The following is a 13,108-nucleotide window of genomic DNA, read 5'->3' on the forward strand; positions in this document are numbered from 1 at the left end:
AAGAAACAGTATTTATCAGAGTCATTGGTGTCTGTCGTCAGTTCCAACCCCACCTCTCTTCTAGCAGAAGCAGGTGAACAAGAAGAAAAGGAAATGCTGGCATCCGGGATGAACTCGGTGGGCTGATGACCATTTACTCCCATTTACTTGTTTCCAGAGACGCTGACCTCGTCCCTTTTCTTGGCAGTCACTCAGCAAGTGCTCCCTGCCTAGCGAGCGCTCCAGGGAAGGGCTCATTACCTCTTTTTGTTTAAGTGAATGATTTATCTCCACGTTTTCAGACTCAACTGCCAGGAAGAGCCTTTTGAGCCCAATCAGTCAATTGCTCCGAGTCTCCAACCATTCATTCAAGGAAGGCAGCAGCCAGATGGGCCGTGGTAAAGGAGGTGTTCTGCCCCTTTATGCAGCCATTTGAGAAGACGCTGCCTGGTCTGGAGCACCAGGGGACAAAGAGGAGGAAGGGGGCTCTATCCTATTGCCAGGGGAGCTATCCCTTGTGCTCCTCATCAGAAATGATGCCCTTGCAGGGCACCTGGGTGGCTCAGTTTGTTAAGTGTCCAACCCCTGGTGTCAGCTCAGGTCATGATCTCAGGGTCGTGGGATCGAGCCCCATGTCAGGTTGAGATTCTTTCCCCCACCTTCCCCTTCCCCCGTACTGCTCCCCTTGCTCCCACTCTTTCTCTCAAATAAATAAATAAATAAAATTTAAAAAAAAAAAAAAGGAAGGAAGGAAGGAGGAAAGAAAAGGAAAGGAAAAAAAGAAAAGAAAGAAAGAAAAGAAAGAAAATGATGCTTGGTCCTGGCGTGGGAGGTAGTGTGTCTTCCACTGAGATGGGGGACACTAGAAGAGGAGCTGAGTGGAGATGGAGTGTAATGAGCTCAGTTTTAGATGTGATCATTTTGAAGGGCCAGTGAGACGTTAAAGGAGAAGGATCTAATAGGCCATTAGATATATACATTGATGGTTAAATAAATGTCCAAGTGATGTTGACTTGCTAGTGAATTGCCTGCACTGGGGCGGGCTTCCTCAGAGCCCACTCTGTGTACTCTGGTGCTCCCTCCCCCTGACCAGAGCTACTGTGGACTCCACAGCTGGTCTATTATATGCATATTTTTTACAGTCAAACACTGCAGAGAGATTGAGTCCTGCTGCAATTTACAATTCTTCGAGACAACTGTGGTTAACAGTTTAGCGAATAACCTTACCAGTGTTTTATGCCAAGGCTCATTTTTATATATAAGTGAGTTGTCATATATAGATGAAAAGTTTATATATAAGTGAGATTTCATATTCATATATATTCAGCTATATATATCTCACTTATGTATACAGAAGTAGATACACAACACATACCATGAGTCCCGTTCTGTAATCTGTTTTCTTCACTTAGTACTGTGTCGTGGATAACATCCCATGTCAGTACTTAAAGATCTACGTGAGGGGCCTCTGGGTGGTCAAGCCTCTGCCCAGGGCTCAGGCTCAGGTCAGGTGGGCTCAAGCTCGGGTCAGGTCGGTTCAGGTCATCATCTCCAGGTTCTGGAATCAAAGCCGTAAGTCCAGTCCCGACTCAGCAGGGAGTCTGCTGCTCCTCCTGCCCCTACCCCCTGTTCGTGCTCTCTCTGTCTCTCTCAAATGAGTAAATAAAAAAATCTTTTAAAAAAGTAAAGATCTACTTTTTCAACGGCTGCATAGCCTTCTATTGTGTGAATATACCGTTATTTATTTAAACAGCCCTCTCATTGACACACCTTAAGCTTGTTCTCAAAGTATTTGCTATTATAAACAACACTGCAACAAAATACCCTCATGATACATTTTCGGGCAATGGTCCAATTATTTCCTAGAAGCAATTCTTAGATGTAAAACCCAGATTTTACGTTTTCGTGTAGATTTGTAGATTTCCTCCCGCTGAGCTTGCATCAGTTCGAACTCCTAGGAACAGGGTATGGGAGGCTTGCTTTCCTCCCTCTGGGCATTGTTCTTCTCTTTTTCTGTGCCATTACGATAGGTGAAACATGTAATCTCATTGTTTTCATTTGCGTTTCTTTGATTATTAATAAAGACAAACATCTTTTCATTTGCGTCTTAGCTGTTTGTGTCCTGCCCATCCCCGGGGTTGCCTGTTTACATCCTTTGCCTATTTTTTTCTGGAGTCCTTGTCTTTCTCTTAAGATTTATAAACGTTGTTACATACTATAGATATTCATCCTTGGTTGGATGCTGCAAGCATGTCCTAACCAGCTTTTGTCTTTATTAAATGTATTTTGCAGCATCTTTGGATATATTACAGTTTTTCTTTGTTATGTAGTCCTACCCGTACCGATCTTTTCTTTTCTGGTTTCTGGCTTTGGGTTATGCTTAAAAAGCCATAACCCATCCAAATTTATAAACGTATCTTTCTATGTTTTCTTCTAGTACTTTACCCTTTGAATTTTTATGTGAAATGCAAATCTAATGATGTCACTTCTTGGCTTGCCCTACCTGCAGTCCTTCTGGTCCCCGCTGGGAGCACATCCCCTCAGGCCTTGAATGGCTTGGGCTCCCTTCAGCTCATCAGACACACCAGCCATCCTGAATGCCCCCAGCTAGACCACACCGGCTCTGCTTCCTGCTTCTGCTTCCTGCTTCTGGCTGGAATGCTCAGGTGTGACTTCCCTCTCCCCAAGCAAGGTAAACTCCTAAACAACTGTCAGGGCTCTTCTCAAAGGCACTTCCTCTGAGAAGCAGTCCTCCATCCCGGTGTGTGTTAAGTGCCGCCCCCTGCCCCCCTTCCTGATACTGACACAGGCTTCTCCTAACTCACAGATTTTTGGTTTATGCCTCTCTTTCCACTCCAACCCTGTGAGCTCCCTAGGGCGTGGTGCGGTATCTGGCGCTTAGTATAGTGTGGGTGCTAAGCCTGCCTCTGTGATCCGACTGGCATCTTAGCAAACTCAGTGTGCTAACAGTGTGGAATCTGGGAGACCAGTTAGAAGTCTCCAGGCAAGAGTGATAGCTAAATGCAGGTAGATGGTAAGGCCCGAACTGAGGCAGTCTGTTTGGACAAAAGAGGATGGATAAGAAACAGATTTAGTAAGTAGGACAGATAGTGCTCGAGTAGTGTTTTGTCTGAGGCGTCTCCTAAGTGTTCAACACACAAAATCAGAATGTCAGCCCATCAGCACAGTCCAGACCTTTTGATCTTTGTGTTATTTGGTGTTTAGAATAAACTGCTGCTGCTGTTCCTTCCCACGAAGCTGTGTGACCTTGACTGGTCATGACCTCTAGTCATCGTCTGTTAAGTAGAGACGGCCCACCATCTCCAAGGGCAATGGTGAGGTTGTTTCAATTAAATGTCACGGTGATAAGAGCCTTCACGGCCCCTGGCGCTTACTACCATTTAGTAGGTGTTCTCTCTCCGGTCCTGCCATCCCCTTCGTGGGTGACTGGGTCAGTTGCCGTCGTCTGACTGATCTGAAGCGTTCCTCGAGAGAGAAGCTGAAATCGGCTTTCATCACTGGGTTTCTGTCAACCCCAGGCATGCCCTGACAGCTGGTCTCCATCTGTCCCCGCCAGCTCTCTGCTCTGCTCACCCGTGCTTCCATTCTTCCCGTCTTTCCCAGTCTGTTTTCCCCTTCCTCCAGACAGCCTACCAGCATTCAGCCCTCTCTCGGCCCTGCCTTCCTCTTCTATTCCGTTGGCACCATCCGTTTAACCCACTGCAGCCTCCCGCCTGGATTACCACCGTGGCTGTTCTCCCAGCCTTCACCCAACCTGTGCAAGTAAAAAGGCAGGAAGCCCAGCCCCCAGATCATGTGCCCATCCCCTGACCAGCCTCGGGGTCCCTCTCTGAGTGCTCCAGGTCATCCTGTGCCCAGTGGGTCTCATTCAGAGGGCTGGGCCTCTTGCCCTGCACGCCCCTAGACCTCATATCCTGGCTCCCCAAGCTGCTTGCTCAGTCCATTCTAGCCTCTTGGACTTTCCCAGCCTGTACCTGCTTATTCTGCCACTTTTTTTTTTTTTTTCAACCCAGACAATGCCAGCTTTGATCCTCTGCCCTAGGCTTTGCACCAGACCCTCTCACAGCCAGCATGGAACTCTCTTTGGAGAAGCCTTCCGTCCCATTCCTCACAGCCCATTACTGTGGCTAACACTCTGTAACACTCTTAGCCCACTATCTCCTTCGGCCAGTCCTCGCTTCCTTCAGCTAGCATTTAGTGAGCCCCTCTGTGTGCCAGGGACTTACAAGGGTAAAATGAAGCCTAGCTCTGCCGTCGAGGAGCCCCAGTCTAATATGGATGGATTCCAACGCAGTTTCCTCATCCATAAAATGGGGATTATCCATTCGAACTACTTCACTGGGGTGCTCTAAGCTTTCTTTGAAACTGTGTCTGAGTCTGTCACACAGAGCTCAGTGATGACAATGTGGTGTTGATGGTGTTGACATCCACTTGACAGCTGAGAACATGCTGCGTGGGGCAGTCAGTCATGTGGCTAGAGGGGCAAAGCCAAGTTCAGTGCTCAGGGCATTGCTCCTCTTCTCAGCAGCTCCATATCCTCCTCTTACCCCCTTGCACCCTTTCCTGCCCCATCTGCTGCTCTAAAATAGGCCGCTGGGATGCAGACACAATCAGGCTAGTGGCCTCACTCCCCAGGTGGAGGAAGCTGCCCATTTTCACCCCAGGCCTGCCTTCAAGTCTCTGGAGAGTGTCCACTTGATCTGCCACTCCCGGTGGGCACCGTGCTTCTCACATGTGCCTGGGGGTGTCGCCCATGAGAACGTGTCTCCTGTAGGAGGTGACAGAGTTCACAGTGCTCCCCTACTTGGTGCCCGGCTCCCCAAAGCTGGATTCCATCAGTCATGTATTGTTGCAAACACTGGTGAGATTTGCTCTTCAGGCTCCAGAATTCTGGGTTAAAGTAAAAATACCTATTTGCTTTAGTGATGGAGGTGAGCCAGGTTCATGAGAAGGCAGCTGGCAGACGCAGGCAGAGGGAAGGGGATGACATTGACCAGGCGGAAGCATTCTGGGTATAAAGTCAATGGCAGGTAAAAACACTGCATCTGGGAGGGAGAGGTGGAAACACATTTTTAGCGCAAAGATGAAGTGTCCAGTACCTCTTGGAAGGAGTCTTACATCACAGGGGAAAAAAGTCTGCGTCGTTCTGAAATCTATTTGAGTCAAAATAAGGAAGGAAATTGGTTTGTCCTAAAGCCCAGTCCTTTGAGGAAATTTTCCAGGAGATGGCAGGAGGACAGCAAGTTTTCCTGAGAAGAAGATGGAACGTTTTTCACCTTATTTCATTTTTTTTTTCCAAGCAGGATAAAGCTATTTGGGTGGCTTTAAATTACTGTAGTTATTTTACATTATAAAATCAATATAATATGATACAGAAAATTTGAAAAATTAGAGGAGTGAAATCACCTATTATCCCAATCAACACAGACCTCATTATTTATTCCCACCTGGTCTGTTTTTTGTGTGCAATGTTTTTACATGATTATAGCAACACACAGCAATATCATTTCCATGTACTGACATGCGATTCTTCTTTTAAAATTTTTATGTGTTTAGTGAGATACATACAGAAGAGTGCAGAAAGTATGTCTAATTTAAAGAGTAATTTAAAGCAAACACCTGTGTAACTCCCATCCTTTTCAAGGAAGAGACTTGAATATTTGCCGTTCTCGAGAAGCTTCCCACCATGTGTCCCTTCCCAAACACAGCTCCGCCTTGGCCTCCCAGAGATAACCAACCACCCTGACTTTCCTGATTTTCTTGGTTTTTTTCTTCCTATGACTATATACCTCCTAAACACTGTAGTTCAGTTTTGCCTGGTTTTGAATGTTCTATGGACCTGTCCTGTATTTACTATTTTGTGGCTTCAGTTTTTTGTGAGATGTTATATGTAGCTGTTATTAGTTCATACTCATTTTTAGTTTAAAAGAGAAAATGTAGAATTTTTATGTATTTCCACTCAGTCTCTACCCCAAATCTTGACCTTACCGGTTAGCCCAGGTTTGAGACACTTTTCTTTTGATTTTATTTATTTTTTTTAATTTTTTATTTATTTTCAGCGTAACAGTATTCATTGTTTTTTCACCACACCCAGTGCTCCATGCAATCTGTGCCCTCCCTAATACCCACCACCTGGTTCCCCCAACCTCCCACCCCCCGCCCCTTCAAAACCCTCAGGTTGTTTTTCAGAGTCCATAGTCTCTCATGGTTCACCTCCCCTTCCAATTTCCCTCAACTCCCTTCTCCTCTCCATCTACCCTTATCCTCTATATTATTTGTTATGCTCCACAAATAAGTGAAACCATATGATACTTGACTCTCTCTGTTTGACTTATTTCACTCAGCATAATCTCTTCCAGTCCTGTCCATGTTGCTACAAAAGTTGGGTATTCGTCCTTTCTGATGGAGGCATAATACTCCATAGTGTATATGGACCACATCTTCCTTATCCATTCATCCGTTGAAGGGCATCTTGGTTCTTTCCACAGTTTGGCGACCGTGGCCATTGCTGCTATGAACATTGGGGTACAGATGGCCCTTCTTTTCACTACATCTGTATCTTTGGGGTAAATAGCCAGTAGTGCAATTGCAGGGTCATAGGGAAGCTCTATTTTTAATTTCCTGAGGAATCTCCACACTGTTCTCCAAAGTGGCTGCACCAGTTTGCATTCCCACCAACAGTGTAAGAGGGTTCCCCTTTCTCCACATCCTCTCCAGCACATGTTGTTTCCTGTCTTGCTAATTTTGGCCATTCTAACTGGTGGAAGGTGGTATCTCAATGTGGTTTTGATTTGAATCTCCCTGATGGCTAGTGATGATGAACATTTTTTCATGTGTCTGGTAGCCATTTGTATGTCTTCATTGGAGAAGTGTCTGTTCATATCTTCTGCCCATTTTTTAATATGATTGTCTGTTTTGTGTGTGTTGAGTTTGAGGAGTTCCTTATAGATCCTGGATATCAACCTTTTGTCTGTACTGTCATTTGCAAATATCTTCTCCCATTCCATGGGTTGCCTCTTTGTTTTGTTGACTGTTTCTTTTGCTGTGCAGAAGCTTTTGATCTTGATGAAGTCCCAAAAGTTCATTTTCACTTTTGTTTCCTTCGCCTTTGGAGACATATCTTGAAAGAAGTTGCTGTGGCTGATATCAAAGAGGTTACTGCCTATGTTCTCCTCGAGGATTCTGATGGATTCCTGTCTCACATTGAGGTCTTTTATCCATTTCGAGTTTATCTTTGTGTACGGTGTAAGAGAATGGTCGAGTTTCATTCTTCTACATATAGCTGTCCAGTTTTCCCAGCACCATTTATTGAAGAGACTGTCTTTTTTCCACTGGATATTTTTTCCTGTTTTGTCGAAGATTATTTGACCATAGAGTTGAGGGTCCTTATCTGGGCTCTCTACTCTGTTCCACTGGTCCATATGTCTGTTTTTATGCCAGTACCACGCTGTCTTGGTGATCACAGCTTTGTAGTAAAGCTTGAAATCAGGTAACGTGATGCCACCAGTTTTATTTTTGTTTTTATTTTTAAGTAATCTCTATACCCAATGTGGGACTCAAACTCACAACCCTGAGATCAAGAGTCACATGCTCCACGACTGAGCCAGCCAAGCGCCCCTGGGACACTTCTATAGTTAGGAAAATGTGTTCTGTTCCCCTACTTGTGACTTTCCCCACCCCCGACCTGAGAACGGGACGGGGTGGGACGGGTTGGGGGATGGGTCTCAGACCGAGAAGCATCGCTGCCCCTCCCTCTTGCTGGCAGTGGGCGCTGGCCGCTCCGCCCTTTGGCTGGCATTCTACGAAGCAGCCACTCTGGGCCGCTGGAGTCCTGGAGCTGCAGCTGCTGTCCTTCCAAGAGAGCTGACGGAATTATTTCTGGGGCCTGCCGACAGCTGGTGAGAGCGGGGAAAGCACAGCGGGGCTGAGGAATCCGCCAGAAGGTCCGCCTGGGGAAGGGTTATGGTGGCGATGGTGACTACCAGTCACAAGAGCCTGGTGCTTTCTGGCTGACGCCTCGGTTGCAGGCCGGGATTCTCATCTCCAGTTGTACACCTCCCCGCCGTGGGCTCACAGAAAGGGATTTACTCCCCTTTACTGGTTTTTGCTGGTACTCAGTCTCCCCCAGCCTCAAACATAAAGCCTCCAGGGCCGGGGAGCACTTGAAAGGAGCAAGGTTTCTGGCCAGACCCAAAGGCTGCACTCAGGGGCCGTGATGCGCTGAGTGTCACACACGTGTCACCACGCAGCAGGCCTCTTCGATCCCGACGCCACACACGCTCGCCCTTACTGTCAGCCTGGCCTTCCCACAGCGGTCGGTTTCTCTCACGGCTAATCTCGAACAGATGGTCTGCAGCTCCATTTCTTACCACTCTCTTGGGCTAATCCCTTAGAATTTCACTCTTCCCTCTGTGCCCTGTTGGTGGAGTCCCACCAGGCTGGGCCAGGCCAGGCGCGGTGAAGCCATGGGATTAAGACTTCTTACTCCATCTCAGCCTAAGGACTCGGCCCACTTGGGTCCATAGATGCCTTCCCAGAAGCCAGGCCCGCCCGCGTCTCGGGCTTTACTGATAGCAGCTCCTTTGTCCTTGTTTCTTTACACTTCTTCAAGAACAATCCCTTGTTCTCCACATTCCCGTCCATCCCATGGCCAGATCGGGTCACCTTTGCAGGCCTGTCCTCTTACTGTGGGCTCGGTGCTGGGCTCTTGTGGCTTATGGCTGCAGGACGAAGGGTCCAGTGTATCTCCTGGGGGTGTAACATCAACCCCAGCCCGTGGAGCATCCGCCCCCTCATGTGGGACCCCTTTGCTTGATAGGCGCTTTTTTCTGCCTCTGGATCTCCAGAAGACGCCTGAGCCCCACATGAAAGACAGACCTGCCCTTTTACCTTCCCCAGTTCTCTCCCCACGGCTAGGTTCTACCTCCAGAATCTCTCCAAACATTTTGTACAAAACTGCTGGGTGACCCAAACCAGGCCCACCATTCAGATCAGCCCTCAATGCCAATGCTGGCCTGGTTGGAGAGGAGACTAGGAAGAGTCTCGGGCTTCTGGGTGGGTGATAAGGGATGGTGCGGCTGGTTTTGGACAGGCTGCGTGTTTGTGCCCGTGGAATATTCCCATGGAATGGTCCATGGGCATTTGGATGTGAAATGCCCTCACACCCTCATTGGCACAGAATAGTTTCTGGATTCCTGCTTACCCTGGAAAGCAGGGTCCCAGGTACTGAAGAAGTCCGTCATAAGACAGGTAAAGTGTGATCATGGGACGTGGTTAGAGGTCGTGCAGCGGAAATGACTGTGAGCTTGTCTTTTTTTTTTTTTTTAAAGATTTTATTTTTTATTTATTTCACAGACAGAGATCACGAGTAGGCAGAGAAGCAGGCAGAGAGAGAGAGAGAGAAGGAAGCAGGCTCCCTGCTGAGCAGAGAGCCCGATGCGAGGCTCGATCCCAGGACCCTGGGATCATGACCTGAGCCGAAGGCAGAGGCTTTAACCCACTGAGCCACCCAGGCGCCCCGAGCTTGTCTTTTTTATTTTTACTTGACACCTAATTGTTATTTTCATGAGTTCATACAAATTGACTAGGGCAGTGGTTGTGTCTGCAAGTGGGGTTGGGCTGGAATGAAAGAGGTGTAGGACTGCAGGGTTAGTGACGATGGTGAGTTCACAGGTGTCTGTCATTTTGCTTTATACCCGACATGGATGTTCTAAATACCATTTTAAATCGACTCAAGAGTTGATAAAGCCAATTAAGAATTATGAAATTATATTTGCTTTAATATTAGTTAAGAATTGTTTAGTGCTTTACTGTTTAGAAAGGCAGTTCACTTTATTAAAAAATTATATGTATTAACTTAAAGCCTTCGCTGTTGCCCACTCACCTCAAACTTCCCTTCTTGGCTCTTGTGTTCTGGCCAACCTTTCATCTGTTCTCATTTTTCATCTCGGGGGAATCATCGAGGATGCTACAAGTACAAGTACAAGCACTCCCATCTCCCCCGCCCCCGCAACCCCCTTTAGGGTCGGCTCTCCCAGTTCCGTTCTGTTACCCTTTCCTATGTATTGATCAGAGGAAGAAAAATAGCTGCGTGTTTTGGTTTTCTTTTACTAACCGCTGCCAATATTGCCTTTTGGTCCTTTGGCAAACTTTATCTGCTTGGAGCAAAGGAAAAGCTGCACCATTCAGTGTGTCCCCAGCGACCAGAGCTGGCTTCCCCTGCCCTACCAGTTAGTAGCCCATCGGCCATTAGGGTTGGCTTACCCGCTGTGGATCCTTCGTGCCCAAGGGCAGTTGTGTGCGCTTGCCATGTGTGTGCCTTGATATCACAATGACCGAACCGATTGTCTGTAAAATCACACCTTCTGCGGGCTGGACCAGAAGAGGAAATGGGAGTCTTAAACCAGCCCCTATTCAAAAGGAAATCCGTCCAATACAAACCCGATTCCTATCAAGTTTGTTTTAAGGTCTCTCTGCAGGAAGCATCCCTTTCGCACCATTCTGGTCTTTGTGGAGCCCCGGAGTCCCCAGGCCCCCTCCAGTTGAGCTGCCGGCAGGAGGCAGCTGTGCAGGCCAGACTGCAGGCTCTTTGCGTCTCACACCTCACTGCAGGCACAGGGGAGCTGGGGAAGGTGATGACAGAAGCAGGCAAATGCAAGATGCAGTGTTCGGGTTGGCATTTCCTTGGCAGGACCACACTGTGTGCCTTCTAAGAGCCTGGGCTTGTGTGCGTTTCATGAATGAGAAGCAGCAGCTGCCATGACCTTGACCATCCAGCCGGCAAAGTGCCCCCTGTGCAGTTTTGCATTGGAACTGCTCACTGCGGTAAGCAGCAGGAGGGTGGGCAGTACGGGAAATTGTCCTTTATCCAGCAAGACGGTTATTAGATAGCAAACAGCAGTCACTGTCACTGTTTTAAACATAAAAAGCCTTTCTCGGGAGACACTGCACTCCCAGGTCATACAGTGCTGCTCCCCCAGCTCGTGCATCACCTTGGCTTTCACCCAGCAGGGGTTTGGGAACATAAGGACTGCATGCCACAGAATTAGGAAATTGGGGAATATATACCGCATACAGTTGGCTAAATCTTGGCGTATCAAAGATATCCATCTTGCTGTGGAAGGCATCATTGCTTCCCCACATACATTGTAGAATTCTTAAGATCTGCGCATTTGCAGTGTACCTGCATCCTCTCAGTCCTGACTGCCTCTCCTTTTCAAGGTCACTGTTAGTGGAGACCCAGGACTGAAGGAGTGGTCAGGGTAGACTTGAGGAATCTCCGCAGCTCTAGAATTCCATAGTTCTGAGTTATTCCTTCTAATACCATTTAACTCCCTGGCATGCTTCCATTTCTGCCTGGGAGGACAGCCATGTGGTTTGAATTCTTTCATTTGCATAGACGAAATAGCTGGGTGATCAAAGTTTTGGATTAGACAAATGGGGATGTGGGATACAGCCAGAAGTCCTTAAAGGAGGTGACATTTATTTTAAGGCACAGTTGTTACTTAATGATGATTTGATTATAATGTTCACTTCTGTCTGATGTAGTATCTTAGTCAGCTCGCGCTGCTGCAATAAAAATACCATAGACTGGGTGGCTTAAACCATAGAAAATTTCTCCTCACAGCTCTGAAGGCTGAGAAGTCCAAGATCAAGACGCTGGCCAATTCACTTGCTGGTGAGGACTCTCCGCCTGGCTTGCAGATGACTGCCTTCTCTCTGTATCCTCACAGGGGGTGGGAGCTGCAGGGGAGCGGAGTAGAGGGAGAGAAGGAGGTGGGGGGTGTCAGAGATCACCTGTCACTTCTTCTAAGGGCGCTAATCCCGCTTATGAGGACTCTGCCCTCCTGACCTAGTTCCCTTCCAAGACCCAGCTCCAGATACTATCACACTGTGACTGCGGCTTCAACATGGGAATTTGGGGGCTGATACAGACGTTCAGTTCACAGCCTATGTAGTAAACCATTGGGCCGATATTGGCTCTGTCTACACAGTAACTGTGTTTGGAATAAATGAGTGATTCGAAGCACCATAAATTAGTAAAACGGATACCAACGGTGACCACCTGACAAGAATGTTTTCTGAATATGGAGGGAACGACAGTCATAGCTAGTGGCATTTAAGGAGCTCATGAGTATGTATTTCGTGTATTTCAAAATGTGCTCAAATCTTTTCCCTCCCGAGGGACTCTCTAAGAGGGCCAAGGTGTCTTCCCCACTCACCCACCCCCTCACCGCATTATGTTCACAAACGTACGTACACAGACAGAAGGCTCGCTGCAGAAAAAGATGCCAGGAACATCTTTTCTTCATTTAGTTTAGCAAAGACTAGCAGGGAGAGCTGGAGGACTGTGTGCTAATGAGGTTACTGGGGGAGGTGAGAAGCGTAATGAATGCCAACCTCACTGGTGAGGGGAACTGGGCAGGATGAGACTTCCTGGCCAGCCAGACAATTTGGAAATCTAGAGAAGCGTGGGGGTGGGTATACTGGTGTAGCAAGACCATCATCCCACCATCACCAAACCACTCCTCTCACTCTCAGCTCTGGTGTCTGGTACTACGTGAGACACACCCAGTTTAAACCAATTCCTGGTAACTTAGTTTTTAGGCAAGAAGCGTCCCATTACCCGTTCGTCACTTTGTAACACAGTTTGGGTCTCTGTCACCCACGAGACTGAAGCTCTTGAGAGCAAGGCCGGTGTCTTCCTCGGGGCTGGGTCTGGTGCTTGACACTGGAAGAGAGTGAGGTTCCAGACTATGTGAGGGCACACAGATGTTCATTTTTGTTCACACGTAACCCTAGCGTGTTCTGAAGCTAGACGTCTGCCAGAGGGTGGGGCTGGAGCTCCCAGCACCCACAGAACTGGCTCCAGCAGGCGGCGCCCCTCCATGTTGGCAATATGGCCCCTGGCCAGGAGCGTAAGCTCTTTTCCGCTAGGGCTGCCATAACAAAATACCACAGACTGGGGGGCTGATAAAACAATGTATTTTCTCACCGTTCTGAGGCTGGCGGTCTGACATGAGAGTGTCCATGTGGTCCGTTTCCTGGAAGAACTCTCTTCCAGGCTGGTAGATGGCTCCTTTCGCACTTGGCCTTTTTTCAGTCCTTA

The sequence above is a fragment of the Martes martes genome (genome assembly GCF_963455335.1).
Source record: "Martes martes genome assembly, chromosome: 9".
Classification (NCBI taxonomy): Eukaryota; Metazoa; Chordata; class Mammalia; order Carnivora; family Mustelidae; genus Martes; species Martes martes.